Below are 16,197 nucleotides of genomic sequence, written 5' to 3'. Positions count from 1 at the left end.
AAGTTGAAAATCATGCATTTTCCCTTGTTGTGGCCGTGTGGTGTGGGAGTTGGCCCACACAATTTGTGGACAATTTTAATTGGTCCAACACATGTGTGGGCTAAGGGACACATGTATAATTCACCTAGGAGCTGAAAAGATGATCACTAAGTCATCTTTATTCATTTCAACACTTAGAAAAAAAAGAGCAAGAAGTTGAAGAGAAAAGGAGGCTCTCGGCCAAGAGGAGGAAAAACCAAGTCAAATTCTAGCCATCCCAAAAATATTTCCTTGGTACAAATCCACTAATTTGAGGTCCCTAAGTAACGTGGAAGTGTGGTTCGGGTCATCCAACCATTCGTTGTGGCAATTGCAAACCCTAGCCTATTTGTGAAGTGGAAGAAGAAAGGTAAGAATTAATCATGTTTTATGTGTTATAAAGGTTGTATGCATGTTGTAGTATGTTAAAATGGATGAAAATCATGAAATATGGCATGTTGGAGTGAAGGTTGTGTGTGTAGTGCATAGCCGTGTGTGTGTGTGTGTGTGTTGTGTTGTATTGAAGCAATGAATTAAAGTCTAGTTAGCATGTTGTGATTGTTGTAGAGTGGAGAAATGAATGAGAATCATCTATATATGTTTGTAGGAGGTGTTGGCCGAATGTAGGCTATTTATGTGACAAGAAATGGATTATTGTTAATTAGTATTTTGAATGTTGTCGTTATGGATTCTATGTCGACGATAATAGTTTAATGACTCAAATTGATATCGTAAGTGTTGTGGGCTGAATTGGAGGTTATTGTGCATTTAATGTAATTTGTATATTTACGAGAATGATATCGTTATAGTGTGGATTGTTGATGCAAATCATGATTTGAAAATGAGGAATGCGCTATAGTGAGGTTCTCGGGTTTGGGGACAGTTTTCGGGCAAATTGGAGCCTTGTTGGATTGTTGGAAATATTGTATGAATTGTTTGAAATGTTCTTAAATATTGTTAGTATGGATTCGAATTGGTATTTGAATGTATAAGCGTTGATGTTGGCTCGAAGGTAAGCCGTGGAATTGAATAGTATGAATGTTGTTGAATGATGTAAAAGAGAGCTACTAATGTTATATTGCCTTTCGGATTGATTATTGATGTTGCTAGGTTGGTTGTTGTTGTTGTTGTTGCTGATTTGGCCGAGTTAAATTCTCGAGGTTGGTCTATTTACGGGGGAAATGCTGCCCAAATTTCTGTAGAATTTAGTGCTAATTTGGAATAAAATGCCCAAAATGTCTATAACTAATGTTTGGCATATTATGACGCATTTGTAGACCTTGGGGAGTCCGAGGCGTGGGTTGAGATTAGCTTGAGTTTGGGCTAGCTTGAGAGCGTACGAGGTATGTAAAGCTTACCTTTCCTTCTTTGGCATGTCTTAGTGTTATAACCCGTATTTTTCGCCTTTGGGAATCTCGGGGTTTTCGAGACAAGTTAAGGACAATGTAGTGTATTAATCTTGTTTGGTTCATAAGTTGGTTATGGAAAATTTAGACGTGGAAATATTGGAAAAGTGTAAGGGCAAAATTGGAATTTTGGAAAATGGTTTCATGAATTACCAAAGTATGGGCTAAGGAAATTGGGCTTGGAAAATTGAAAAAAAAAAAGAGCAAGCTTGGCCCAACCCATAGGGTGGCCGGCCATGGCCTTTGTTTTGGCCTAAGTTTAATGAGTTGGTCATGTGATTAATCATGTGACCAACAAGTTAATAAAAGGAGCAAGACTTGGAAATTTTTCTAGAATTTTCAAGACAAGGCAAGAAGGAGAAAACAAGAGAAAAACTTGGGAGCAACATAAAGGCCATTCGGCCAAGTTGAAGGAAAACCAACCCTCCAAATTTTGATTCCAAAAATTATTTTCTTGTGATATTTATACCAATTCAAGGTCCCTTTACAACTTGGTGCAATTGGTTTGGAAGAATAAGCATTGGTTTCCTCAATTCAACACTTAAGGCAAGTGAAGAAGTTGGAAGGAAAAGGTGAGAATTCATTCCTTCTAATTATGTTGTGAAGGTTTGTTTGTGTTGTAGTGTATGTAAAAGAGTAGAATATATGGTAATATGGAAGTTTGCATGGTGGTAGTGCAAGAGTGCATGTGGCCGTGTGTGTGTCTTAATGTGTAGTGTGGTTATGTTGAATATTATGTTGTATTATGGTTGTAGTTGTTGTGGAATTCACATTGGAAATGGAAGTTGAATGAAATTGGAATGTAGTTGGAATTTGGCCTATGGCCGTGTGGTATATGGTAGGAGGAAACATGTTGAATTTATTTTGTTTAATGTGTTAGTTGCGTCGTTATGATCGTTGCAAGTAAAGGGAGCATGTATGAGTTAAGATTGCATAAAAAATTTAATGTAGAGAATTATATCGTATTAATGTGATTTTATGATACTAAGAAAATGAAGTTGCTTGAGTGTAGATTGTGGCTGTTGGAAATGAATTAGTATGTAGAAAATGTGTTGGGATGATTTGGTTGCATGTATAAGGATTTTGGATAAATATGGAATTATTGTATATTGGATGTAAGGTTTGAAATATTTTTGGCTTGTGTTTGAATGATTTCAAATTTGTACGTGTATATGGAAATATTGATATTGATTTGGAATTGTGAAGTCGAGATGGAAATTGTCGCGTCATGTCGGAAAGTAAACTAGTTATGTTATGTTGCGGTTTGTAGTGAATGTTGATGTTCTTGGTGTGGTTCTTTGGGTTGTTGTTAGTTGTGTTGAGCCGAGTTGAATCTCGGGGGTGTCGTATTTATAGAGGAAGTGCTGCCGAAATTTTGGTAGCCAGATAGAAACCAAAGATTGAAATGTCAACTTGCATGAATAGTAACTGGTAAAGATGACCATTTGCAGATTTTTGACGAAACGAGACCGGAGTTTCGACGAGCTTAGCAAGCGCGAAAGGTATGTAAAGCTCTGCTTCCCTTCTCTTGGCATGTCCTAGGTATACTAGGCTTGAATTCGGACCTCGGGGACAACTCTACTCTTCGGAATCCACGTTCGAAATTGTCCCATTTTCTTTCAGTAGAATTGAATTAGTTAAGTTGTAAGTAGTTAGGAAAATGTCTAAACACCTAGAAATTGTGCAAGTAAAATCCGATTACCCTAAAAACCTTCATAAGTGATTCCATAAAGCCTATTATACATAATTTGTGTCCACCCCCTCGGTTGACCCGAGGTGGGCCCACTATTTCCGACTCTACCCTTTTGTGACTATGACTTGTTTTCGAGCGGTTTTAAAGGAAATGTTTTAACTACTTCTTTATCTATTCTTAGAAAAATTGTTTCAAATATTCCGTTAAGTCTTATGAATTGTTTTGGACCTTGGAAACGATCTCGGGAAGAGTTATGCTTACGTAGCTCGTTATGACATCCGGAACTCACTTGCTATGTCTCCGTCCGATTTCATCGATTTGACTTGTTATTCGATATGCCTCATTGAGTCTCTGGAAACATATATGTTATTTTTATTGCATTTGGTTTCTCACTACTCCACTCGTGGATGCCTCAATGTTTCCTCCACTGAGCCCGGGCCAGGATTTGTTATCAAGCGCCTTCCTCTGCATTGTTCGCCGTGCCTCGGTGTGAGGGGGAGTATGACATGTACATGGGTCCGAAGTATGATGTGCCATGTACATATATTCGATATCGACTATGTGATGTGATGTGGCCACTTGGTATGTTATGATTTGTTTCGGAGATATTCCCTACTCCGAAGTATGATGTGTTTTGGCGCGGAGAGGGGCGCCTATGTTCGTTCACCGAGTCCCATAGCGGGACCGAATTTGGCATATGTTTACGCATGCATCGTCTATGGTTTTCGATATGCATTTTTGATTACCTATGTATTATGTTCGTTCTCCGTACATTACTTCGATTTCCATTTTTGTCGTTACGATCTTTGCTTTACATATTCGTACATTTTCCGTACCGACCCCACGTTCTTCGGGGGCCGCGTTCGTGCCACGCAGTATGCGCGCTTGATTTATTGATCCGCTCGCCTGGGCTATCTGCTCAGCTGACTGAAGTGATCCTTTGTCCGGAGCCCCTATTTTGGTATAGACTTTTCTGTTATATATGTACATAATTATTCTGGGTACGACGGGGCCCTGTCCCGTCATGTGATTATGCTTTTGGTTCGGTAGAGGTACGTAGACATATAGTGTGGGTTTCGTATATGCTTTGTGAGTTTTGCATACGTTTAGAGCTTATTTATGTTTTGTGACGGCCTTATCGGCCTTCGTGCGCCATATTCACTGGACATCATTAAATTATTATTTCTGTTTATTTTTAATATTTTGCTAGTATAGGATAGGGTACGTATGAGTGCCCAGTTAGGGCACGAGTCGCGGCCTACGGAGTTGGGTCGTGACACTTAGATACGGCTAAGTTATGATATGTTATGAGCTTCGGGGGTAATTCTATTCTTAAAAATCCGAGCACGTTTACGAGTTGTATTTGCTTTTGATGTTGGCATCCTTATATGGTCAAGCTATGGTTTATATGTCTTTGTATGATTGATTTTCAAAAGTTGTATAAAAGTTTTGTTTTCAAAAGAGTTTTGTTCTTAAACGATTCCGAAACTACGAACGACCGTAACTTTCAAGAAAAGGCTCGGATCGCTTTGATATCTTTGCAAATGGTTCTATGACGTATTATAACTATGATTTTCATAGGCGGGCCCGACTTGAGTCGACACCCCTCCGTGGGCCCCGCGACTTTCTTTACGTACTTTGACGATTTTTGAAAGAACTTAATATGACTACCTTTCTGACCCCCGAGTATGATTATATATTTGTCTGTTGAGTATGAAATAATGATTCGTATACCTATGATTCTGACACGTGACTATGGTTTCTGAAGTTCGATTTGATATGTTCCCGAGTAATATTCGGAGGAAATTTGATTTGGCTATTGTCTTGGCTTGGAAATAATAGTTCGCTTTGGTTATTCTATTAGGTTTGTAATAATGATTTGTATGCCGGTATGTGATATGGCCGCTGGGTATTTGGCCGCGGTATGTTGTGTGATATTGCCGCTGGGTATTTGGCCGCGGTATGTTATGTGATATTGCCGCTGGGTATTTGGCCGCGGTATGTTCTGTGATATGGCCGCTGGGTATTTGACCGCGGTATGTGATGTGATATTGCCGCTGGAGTGTGACCGCGGTATGTGATGTGATACTGAGTCCTATATACAATTTGTTTTTTTGAAAAAAATAAATAAACACTTCGGTATTTTTGGATATGTACTTACTTTCTGTACTTTTGTTTTGATTATGACTCAGGTTTGATTATTGTATTTTTCTGCTTTACATGCTCAGTACATATTTCGTACTGACCCCCTTTCTTCGGGGGCTGCGTTTCATGCCCGCAGGTACAGACGTGCAGTTCGGTGATCCGCCAGTCTAGGACACCTATCCTGCTGTTGGAGAGCTCCCTTTATTCCGGAGCCTACATTTTGGTATATATTCTCCCGTTGTGTGTGTATTTGTGTATTCAGGGGTACGGCGGGGCCGTCCCGTCATATGACTCGGTTGATCGTATTAGAGGTGCGTAGACATAGATGTGGGTTATGTACAGTTTTGTTCGGATGCGTTGAGTAAGTTGTGTTTGGGCGGCCCACCAGCCGTGGCAGCCTTGTCGGCTGCGTGTATGTATGCCTTGCTACGTTATGTGTATTATGATAGCCTTGCCGGCTTCTGCGCAGTATGTGTTTGTATGCGTCAGTTTGGGGACACGTCTGATACTGATTTATGTACGAGTCGTTTGTATGCCGAATCTGGTCAGTGAGCGCATATGGGTGCCTAGCTCGGGCACTAGTCACGGCCTACGGGGTTGGGTCGTGACAGTCATGCCCCAAACCGGAGGGCCGCGATGAGCACCCAGGCCTTACTTGCTGACCACCAACATGATAATTTTTTCATAACATAATCATAAAGGTAGGTGGGCCGCAATGGCCATCGATGACAACCTGCAAACTCATGGGAGAAATAAACTAAAAAGGGCAAGCCCGAAAGGATACACATACATAAACAAGACTAGACATAATAGTACGGGCCGACAAGGCCGTCATAAATATCTGTACAGCAAAACGCAGGCCAACAAGGCCATACAACAAGTAACTACATCATAAATGTCTACAAGCCTCTAGTAGAATACATGACATCATAAGGTCTGGACAGGACCCCCGCATACCCATATGTACATCAAAAACATCATACCAAGACCATATAACAACTCCAAGACAAGTGGAGTGCTCCAATATCAATGCCGAGTGGGCAGCCTACTGATGCGGATAGTCACCCTGTCTATTAGAACCTGCGGGCATGAAACGCAGCATCCCCAGGCAAACGGACGTCAGTACGAATAAAGTACCGAGTATGTAAAGCAAGAAAGTAAATTAAGAAAGACATGAGTGTAACATGAGATAAAGAGAATCAACATGTAAATCCGAAATGCCTCAAAGGCTATGATATGCATAAGTAATGTATATATGCGTATATAACGCCATTCACACACACACACACACACACACACACACACACACATATATATATATATATATATATATATATATATATATATATATATATATATATATATATATATATATATATATATATATATATATGCGTATATAACGCCATCAAGCCTCGTAGGCATCACCATTATGGCCAACCGATCGGTGGTGTGTGTATAACAACGTTGTACATATATATGCATATATAATGCCATCGGCCTCTCCGTAGGCATCTTTATCATAGTACCATATGTATATATAAATGTATAAGTATGATAAGAGTACATTACGAGTTTGTCGGAGTGACGTAAGGTCGTTACACCTCCAAACAATATTATGAGACTAACATCATTAACATCACATGACTCTATAAAACATACGAATCATGTGAATAGACTTTCTGAGAATAATAATATTAGAATATGAATCAACATGAACATCTCTAGCTACAAAGAGCGGAATCATTATGGCATAGCATTTCGGTTATGTTTCGTTTCATAAGGATCATGCCAAAAGAAGAAGGGTTAGCCTGAACACACCTCAATCTCCCCAAGCTACAATACTCCCAATGTAGTACACAATGTAGCTTAATCTATATAAGTACAATTAGGCATATGGTTAATATCGTTCCGAGACTTAGTCGAATCATTATGTTAGCGACTTGTTTATATAAATTTGGGCAGCATCTCCCCTCTTACCTTAGTTGTGAGTTTTTTACCCTTCTATAACTTGAAAGAAGCTTCAAAAACTCTTACAACCGACAAGGAGTACTCCAACAAACACCACGACCTTTCTGATGGTAGATATCAAAATCTTGTTAATCTCTACTTGAATGGTTGGGAAACCTTTAGGGAGCTTCTAGGGAGTGAGGGGATCAATTTAGGAATAAAAATGATGAAAATGAGGCTCCTATGATGTCATGACCCAATTTGTGAAACGTGATGGCACATACTCTATCCCCCAAGGTAGGCGAACCATTCCCAAATCATTTTAGTCATTTATAAGAATTGTCCAGAAATAAATAATGATTTAGCTAAATGATTCAAATTATATAAATGATAAGTGTGTAAGTAATAATAACCCCAAAATCTGGTCTAGACTAGTACAAGGGCTACTATTACAGAGATACAAGACTTATAGAAAGTACAAATCTCAACTATCAATATTGTCTCAGGAATACAAAGTAGATAGTTGAATACAAAAAAGAGTCACCGGGTTGCAGATCTTGCCCAAAAGCTCAACCTGGAATCTCTGTCAAATAGACTCATATCACTCTCGAGGACGGGAACTTGAACTAATAACGGACTCTGCACTCAAAGGAAGAGTACAGTAAGAGTAGCATCAATACAAGCAACAAGTACTGGTAGGTATCATAAGCCGACAACAATTAGTTCACATATATGAAGAAAGAAATCAACAAACAGGCAGATACGAAATCAAGCTTACTCACAAATCACATTATCATAAAAATCAAGGACTTCCACCCACACATACATCATACAGAAACTCACTTTCTAAGTCATAAGCCTAGGTGAAGCTTCTAAACCACAATTCTGTCGAGTCTCAATAATCTCAAATAGATGATCATGAATCCAAGTTCTGAACCTAGGCAGAGTCACTAATCTACAATCTGGTCCAGTCCATAGTCAGATCTATGCCACAACAATGGTACAAACAACCCATACGAAATCAGAAATCAAGAGTCATATGATGATATAGGATGAAATGTAATGATGTACAATGTGATACAATGCAATGCAATGGCCAAATGTCTGAAACCTATACACACATGCTAAAGGCCTTGTTCACATGATAGTCATGACCCGCGGGGGACCTATGGTGTCCATGATAAACTCATTTCGGAACGGACCTCAGATCACAAGTTCACAAATAGGCCACATACTCACCCCGTGTCAAATGTGCCTTATACATATCACAAGATAGGCCACATCCTCACCCCCGTCAGATGTATGTGTGTGTGTCTATATATATATATATATATAGTGCACAAGATGAGTATAGCATACAGATGTAAGCATGAGGAATGAGAATGAATGCATAACACTCAACCATGGAATAAATCAACGAACCAGTTCAATCAGCATAGAGAGTTTATGACACCCTTTACTTCCCAATATAGCAAGTACCCTCACAACTAAGTCTTGTGTCACCAAGTGCTATATTTTCTCATTAATCATCATTAGTACCAAGTCATAATTCGTTATCAATATACATGTGAAATGAGAATGTATGCCATGCATGATATTATCATCAACAGTAAATCATAATCAAGATCTCAATCGTGTATTATTATATTTACACAACACGATTCAAGCCTAATCTCATTATCCTTCCTTTCTCCGATGATAAACAACAAGAGAGAAATGAGTGCAACGCGTATCACAACACAGCAATTAAGGCAACAAGCCTAATCACAATAATAGGGCAAAAAGCGACAATCAACAACAACCAACCTAATAGAATTCCATCCCAGCTACAGACCCGAAGGCCTAGCATGCTTTCCCCATCAATATCTAACTCCCACATATGTTTCCCTAATTGGAGTCTAACCGAAAGGCAAGTCGTAACCTACCTCGATGTCGAGCTGGTGCGACGAACCGCCAAACCTAAGCCTTGCCCTTTCGAAGTGCCTTGGATCGCTCGTAGTCTAACAATTAGCAATGATAAGTAAGAAAATGACTACAATAAACCAACTAATCTAAAGAAGAATCATTTGGGGAAAATGCCCAAAATACCCCAAACGAATCATATGGGTAAAATCGGAAATTAAGGGTGAAATTACCCTACCCATAGTCCTAACAATCATAATCCTTAATTACATGGGTTTCTAATCACATTAGACCCTTCAATTTCATCAATTAGTCAAAACCCCCAATTTGGGTGAAACCCTAAGTCTCATGATTAGGTTTTTGAACTATAGAGCAATTTCATCCTAGAATGTACTAATCTACACTTCTAGATGATATAAACAACAATTATTGAAGCAACACTTAATAAATTTATAAAAAGGGTTCTTGAATAATACCCTAAGTCTCATCACCCCCGTACTAGGACCATAAACTACCATGGAAACTCAAAGAAGAAGGTAGTAAAGCTAGATAGTAGATTGGAACTTACCCCAAATAGATGATTGCCCCCCAATATCTTCAAGAATCACCTCTCCTAACTCTTGGAATTAGGCTTTAGGCATTTTGGACTAATGATTCGAACTTAGGAAGATAAAATAATGATCTGGTTCCGTCGATCCGCCACAGTGATCACGAGGATCACCATGGCGGTCCCGCATAAGGATCAGGTTCCGTCCATCCGCCACGGCGGTCACGAGGATCACCATGGCGGTCCCTCCCTAGCGTCAACCATCCGCCATGGTGAAAATTCATTAAAGCATAGGCCCTCACCATGGCGGTCAAGACCCCACCATGGCGATCCCGCTATGGCGGCACTAAGCCTGCCATGGCAAACACAGCAGAAACCAGAAAATCTAATTTTTCACAAGTCAATCCCAAAATCCCGACATCAATCCGAGGCCTCCCGTACACAAACCAGATATGCACACACACGTAAAAACACGCTACGAACTCACTCGTGGCCTCAAAATTGTTACACCTCAAATATTTTCGTATCGTGAGTAAACTAACGTAAGCTCGAAGAGGTCATGGAACCCTTACAAGGTTAAGGAATACTCTTAACAAGTGTTAAGCAAGTGTCTAAAGGTTCTGCGATCGAGTAAATCGAAGAAAATAAGTTTGTCAAAAATTTGGGAAAAATTTGGCAGAATTTTGGACAGAAATTTTGGGTAAACTTCAGAGAGGTATATCTCCTAGGATATCAGGAGTTTTGAGGTGTTTCAAGAGCCTAAAATAAAGTTCGTCGAGTGTAGTTTCCAATGCAACAAACCATTTGTCAATACAACATCGGAGTAGGGAGTTATGGACATTTTAAGACGGATTGTCAGAAGCCTACGAACCTACACGGAAATTCTAGAAACTACTTAAAAGGCCCACCAATTTCGGCCCATCAGCCCAACCCGACTTGGACTACTATATATACCCCCTTAAGTCACCTAAATTACTTAATTTTTCACCATTTCTCATCTCCACACCTCTCTAGAACCTCCCACAACATTCATCCAATATCCTTACACCAAAACATAGCAAATTTAGGAGTTTCTACATTAAATTAAGCTTGGGTTTGTAAGATTAACAACGAATCTCGATGAATCAAAGAAGGGCCGCGACTTTGGGGCTCATATTTTCACCAAAACCGAACCTTCTAGACCTTTTGAGCTCTCTCCAACACTCCAAACCATTCCAAATCAAATCAAGAGAAGATCAAGCCATAAAATTCTTAACTAGTTTATGGAAGGAGCTTGTTCGTACTTCTAATTGAAGTTGTGGTGGATAAGTTTTAGGGTGAATTGTGTGAGGGGAAGTTCTTCAAGTTATAAAATTTGCAAGTTCGTAATGATAAGCGTTAAGTAGTTAAGGAAACGACAAGGTATGTTAAGGTTGTCCCCTTTCTTTCTAAAGGGCATGATTCTTTTCTTATGAATCCACACATGCTTTCCATAACATCCTTATTCCCAAAAAGCTAGAAGTTCATGATTCTCAAAGTTCTTATGATGCCAAAGATAGATGTTTCCTATGATGATAATGATGATGGTGATGATCCCATTCTAGAGATTCCAAAGCTTATGGATTTGATGCTATTATGAGATTATTGAGCTTATTTCATGATTTTCTTGATTTTATTCATTATTATTAATATCACCTTATGATAGTTGTTCCTTCAAGGTGAGATATAGCGACGATCATAATTCCATTTCTAATGCTATCCAAGTTCATCGTTCTTGATACTCTCATGACACTATTGATCTCATCCTACGATAGTGGATCCTACCATAGTTAATCCTCTAAGGAAAGATATAGTGATACTGATAATGATGATGATGTTGTTGCTTTTATTTATGTACTCTTTTACATGTATGTATGTATACAGTCATGAGTGGTACCGAGCCTATACGGCCGGGAACGAGATATATTGCGCGTGCACCACTACAGTTGGGTACGGACGTTATCGAGTCCTATTATGGCCGGGTACCGATATTATCGAGTCCTATTATGGTCGGGTACCGATATTATCGAGTCCTATTATAGCCGGGTACCAATATTACTGAGTCCTATTAACACCGGATACCGATATAACCGAGCCTTTTTATGGCGGGATGCCGATATTATGTAGGTATGTACGTGGATATATGAAATGTTTCTTCTAGAAAAGGTTAAGTAAGCATGACGAATGTATTAAGAGGTATTATGAGGTATAAACGATTCTTTTATCTTACGCTATTCTTCCTACTTTTATCATGTTACTATTCACGCCTTACATTCTCAGTACATTGCTTGTACTGACATCCTTTCTTGTGGACGCTGCGTTCATGCCCGCAGGAAAGCAGGGAGATAGATCTAATCCTTAGGAGCTTCATCAGCGGAGTTTCAGGAGCGCTCCATTTGCTTCGGAGCCGCAGTCTATTGGTATTACTCTTTGTGTATATACTTGGGCATGGCGGAGTCCTGCCCCGTCTTTATGGATTCCTGTATTCTATATAGAGGCTCGTAGATAGATGTATGTAGCTAGATGTCCCCTAACCTTATTAGTTCATATTGTTGTATAATATTTTGGCAGCCTTGTCGGCTTGTGATGATGGGCATAATTGTTGATGATTATATAGAAATGTGTCGTTATCTTGCGACATATGCCCTTACAGATCATAATACCCATGAGCTATCTTTGTGGTCCACCTAGAGATGATTATGAAATGTATGTTCAGAGGTGCTCGGTAGGGTAGTTCCGGGTGCCCGTCATGGCCCTCTGGTTGGGTCGTGACAAAAATTCCCAATGGGGGACTAATTTACCAAGTCAACCCCCAAACGGATAAAATCAAGTTTCCAACCAAGTGCCCAAAACGTAACCAAATGCCTCAGGAACTGAACAATCCATCCTACCAAGTCATAAGCTACCCTCCTGACCTTATAGAATCGACAAAAATCCAAACACGGTCTGTTTACCCAAAAGTCAACTATTGGTCAAACGCTTACTCTTAAGGATTCTAAATCCTTCAATTTAAATTAGAATCTCTTTGTAATCTCAGGAATCGGTCAATAGGGGTAAAACGGTCAAAAAAACACATAACGACCTAACCGGTCATTACATCGGATACCAATTAAACAATCGTTTGTCCTCGAATGAAGAAAAGGAGTACAGTAGCTGACGGTAACCAAGGAACCTGTATTATAACCACCCGGAAGCCTCTACGGCAAGAAGTACACCAAACACACTGTCCGTTCACCTTATCATTCAAACTTCCTTAATTTAGCTCAAAAATCCAATTTTCCATATTTTCCATACTCGAATTTCCTTCAGAATCGATCCCTGAATATAGGAACCATTTCTGCTGGAATTTTCTGATTCGATATAACCATACCTCTGAACGCCACCAATAGGTCCCACAACATTTCTCAAAATAACACGAACCTTTAGATATAGACACAATCAAAGCCCACTCTGAACCAGTAAAATACTCTAATTCTGCTAACATGTCTTTCATCTCTCTAAAGCTGTTCTGTCACGACCCAACCCCGTAGGCCGTGACTAGTGCCCGAGCTGGGCACCCGTACACACCCATTAACCAGAAACAGCATACAAATAACTTATACATACAGAAAAGTAATACGTCGCCCCAGAGCTGTCACAAATATATATACATGTCGTAGTCACGACTTTCAACAGATGGTATCGCACATAAGCCAGCAAGGCTATCATAGTATACACAGCATCCCAAATCATATATACATATACATATCGGCGTAAGCCGGCAAGGCTGTCAAAATATGGGGGGACGTCCAGAACACAAACCATACAGACATAACTGTACGATGACTACCCACAACCCACACATATGTGTCTACAGACCTCTAAGAGTAATAACAGAATCATATGACGGGACAGGGCCCCGCCGTACCCCTGAATAGACATATACATACACATATGTAACAAAGGTATCTGTACCCAAAATATAGGCTCCGGAACAAGGGAGCGCTCCAAAATAGCTGAATGGAAATCCTAAGCTGGCGAATCACCGAAACGAGTATCTGTACCTGCGGGCATGAAACGCACTTCGAAGAAAGGCGGTCGATGCATTTAAATATGTACCGAGTATGCAAAGCATGAAATATAGTAAACGGTGTTCATAATCGGAACAAGAAGTACAGAAATAAGTGCAATATCCTAATATCAAAATGCTTACTTTTTAAAACACAAATCATGCATGGGGGCTCAGTGAATATGGTCGCCCACCCGTCATTGGCGCCATAACACATCATACTCCTTTAAGATTTCAAATCTCCGTAACCCGGCATATCACATAACACATCATAACGCCATAACACATCATAACACCAGAATATATATACGGAACCCGACCCTCTAGCGAGGGACTCGGCGAACCATAACACATCATACTCCGAAATATAGCATAGTGCGCACGATAACATAACCGGCCCGGGACTCGGCGAAAGATATAACAGGATGCACGAAACGGAGGTGCGAGTAACCATATGCATAAAAATCATCATTACGGACTCAATAGATAAGAGACTAACCATACCGGGCCTCGGATGATAGCCATACTAAGTTCTTTCAAAAGTCGTCTTAACTATACAAAGGAAAGTCGCGGGGACCACGGACAAGTATCAACCCAATCCGGGCCCGCCTATGAAAGTTAGAGTCATTATACGCTACGGAACCTTCTATGAGCATATCGAGGCGATCCGGTTCTGTCTACAAAAGTTACGGCCATTATTAGACATAGAATCCTTTAAGAACAAAAAATCTTTATGCAACATTTGAAATCCAATCATACCAAAAACATAAGGACCATAATTCTACTACATTAAGAATGCCAACATTAAGAGGTGAATAAGAATCGCAAGACATGCTTGGATCGCTAGAATAGAGAGTTACCCCGAGGCTCGTGTCATAGCCTACTTACAACTAAGACATGCCAAAAGAAAGAAAGGTTAGGCTTTACATACCTCGTCCGCTTCCTAAGCTAATCCGAACTTAAGTCTCGGCTCCCCAAGATCTACAACAATGTCGTTAGACACCAAACATTAGTCATAAGCACTTAGGAATCCAATTCTAGGCTAGCACTTTATTTACAGAAATTTGGGCAGCATTTCCCCTGTAAATTCAACAACCCCGAGAATTCAACTCGGCCAAATCATCAACAACAATGCCAATAACCATAATAACAACATCAACAATTAATTCAAAATGCATTCTAACGTTAGTAACTCTTTTCTACATACTTCGACAACATTCTATTTATATTCAAATCATCCGCATACAATCAAGCCAACACTAATGGTCACACGTTCAAGTGCTAATCCGAAACCATTCAAACAATACTCAAGAACATTCCAAACAATCCACACAATATTCAAATGACCCAACCAATGTGCAGCCTCACCCGAAACCTCCCAATGTCAATAGGAACAACAACAACACATTTCTTCCTTCCAAATTCAAGAACTACACCAACAACCCACACTTTAACAACATTATCCTCATAAATACAAGAAACTATATTAGAATCACATTAGTTCCTAAATCAGCCCACAACAATTACAACTTCAACTTGAATCATTAAACTTTCATTATCATCATAGAATCCACAACAACAACAACCAAAAATACTAAATAAAATTAGTTCATCACTCCTACACAACACACCACCCACACGGCCTCACACCAACACACATCATTTCATGAATTTCATCCATTTCTACATACTACAACATACACAAACCATCCATAACACATGTAAAAGAGGATTGAACCTTACCTTTTCCACTTAGTTCTTCAACTTGGCTAGGGTTGTGCCTTGTAAGAATGAATGGTTTGCTTGCTCCAACAACTACTCCATGTTGATTAGGACCTTCCAATTGGTTGAAAAGCTAGAAGAAAACTATTTTTCTTGATCAATTCTTGAACCACCATGTTCGGCCACCGTGGCCGAATGTTGCTCTTCATTTTTCTCTAAGCTTCTCAAGTTTTCTAAGGTTGAAAAGATGACTAATAAGTCTTGCTTGGTCATCTATTGTATACATATAAGGTTCATCCATGTGTACCATGGCCCACACATGCTTTGGATGAATTAAAATTTCCAAGCCCGTGGTGGGAACCACCCAAGCCACACGGCCAAGTTGGCCTTGTTTCATGAATTATTAACTTTTCATAATTCACTTTTAACCCCAAATTTTCCTTAATATTCCATACCAATAAAATCATAAGCAACTTATGCCTTAAAATAAAATCGGATATCAAAAGTCTCAACCTCGTATCCCGGAATAGTCTTGTCCTTAACTTTTCATGGTTAGCTCGGAATGTCCCAATGTACAAAATACGGGATAAAACATGTTCTTTGCACCACAATTTCTTAGAAACACAAGTCCGAAACCATGACTTAAGAAAATAAGTCCGAAACCAAAAAGAAAACTTGTTGTATCGGAGAAACTTAAGCAATTCCCTCAAACTGATCTTACTCATAGCTGACTTCACTAGTTCCAATT

Source organism: Lycium ferocissimum, chromosome 1, assembly GCF_029784015.1.
Source record: "Lycium ferocissimum isolate CSIRO_LF1 chromosome 1, AGI_CSIRO_Lferr_CH_V1, whole genome shotgun sequence".
Lineage (NCBI taxonomy): Eukaryota > Viridiplantae > Streptophyta > Magnoliopsida > Solanales > Solanaceae > Lycium > Lycium ferocissimum.
Note: the sequence above shows the minus strand (reverse complement) of the source record.